General features: G+C 35.6%; 1 non-coding gene across 1 annotated transcript; it reads left to right on the top strand.

Moving 5' to 3' along the window:
* The first annotated feature begins 573 nt into the window (after positions 1–573).
* Positions 574–723, top strand: LOC129520366 (U12 minor spliceosomal RNA). The gene has a single exon (XR_008666595.1). It is a non-coding gene; the product is annotated as a U12 minor spliceosomal RNA (small nuclear RNA).
* Positions 724–1,303: the final 580 nt, after the last annotated feature.

Below are 1,303 nucleotides of genomic sequence, written 5' to 3'. Positions count from 1 at the left end.
TTTTTTTTTTTTTTTTTTAATTTGGCTCAGGAACTGGCAATGCCAGAAAAGGTGGCTTCTCATTTAGCCTGATTCCATATTGAGTATAATGAGCAAGTTGTCTCTTGCCTGCTTTCAATGGCCATGTAGCATGAGCAAGAAAGAAGATTTTATTGTCCATAGACACACTGAGATTTTTTTAGAGCCATTTACTCACACAACACAATTTTAACTATCCTGGCTCATTGTTTTAAAAGAACTTGCATTTGATAAATTACAGACACCGATTTTCTTTCTTAAAGGTCGTTTGTAGTAAGACATAGACTGAAGTAGAAGTAATGGTCGATAGCAGCAAATTGATCCCAAGTCCACAGAAAACATCTAGGATTTTCCATTGCATTAATTAGTTTGGAAAATGGAGAACTATTTCATCAAAATATAATATAATCCACAATTATCCCCATGACAGTATTTGCATTAAATTCTGCATCTTCAACCATAGAAGCCACAGGTTTTTCTAGAACTAAGATTTGGTCAAGAAATAGATGTGAACAAAATGATGTGGGCTGTTGAGTCTTAAACAGGCAAAGTTTAATGTCTTAAACCCATGAGTCAGAAAAACAATGATTTGGGGTAATGCCCAAATCTTCACTGGTAATATGAGTTGAAATTTTGAGCACGTAAAGGTTGTCCTTCAGGTGACCTGTCTATATTGTGGGATGCCTAGGAGGGTCGATATGCCCATCCCCCTTTAAAACTGAAACGAAGGTTTGACTGGCATGAAGGTAATAAAAGACATTGAAAAGGAAACAAACAAAACAAACAAAAACATGTAAAGTTTACATCTGTTACATAGACTGACATGTAAAGAACTGTTTGAAGCAAAAGTTAAAATTTCCTAGAGAAGACAAAGTGAGTGCTTGGTTATCTGGACTCAGTGTCAAGAAGAAGGTAGTTGTCTCAAGAAAAGAAGACGTCTCATATGACAGTGGCTCAAGCAAATCTCCACTCATCCTTTAAATTTTACCATTATTGGCACTGGCTCACTCAAATGTAGTATTTAATTCTGAATACATAGAATATTTCAGAAAGATGGGCCTGAGAGTTTTCCTTTCTTTTTTTTTCTTTCTATTCTTCACCGAGACATGATGTCACACATGCTCCTTTCAATAATTTGATAAATTCAAGCTCTGAGCTAGAGAGAGCATCTGTTAGAAAACATGGCAATATTCTTCCTCTTTCAGTCCAAAATTCCACAACAGAAATTATGAAAATCACCCAATCTCTCCCAGCAATGTGAAATAATTCCCTCTGTTCACTAAGT

The sequence above is a fragment of the Nyctereutes procyonoides genome, unplaced genomic scaffold (assembly GCF_905146905.1).
Source record: "Nyctereutes procyonoides isolate TBG_1078 unplaced genomic scaffold, NYPRO_anot_genome, whole genome shotgun sequence".
Taxonomy (NCBI): Eukaryota; Metazoa; Chordata; class Mammalia; order Carnivora; family Canidae; genus Nyctereutes; species Nyctereutes procyonoides.
The sequence above is the reverse complement of the archived record's forward strand: the minus strand, read 5'-3'. Positions and strand labels throughout refer to the sequence as shown.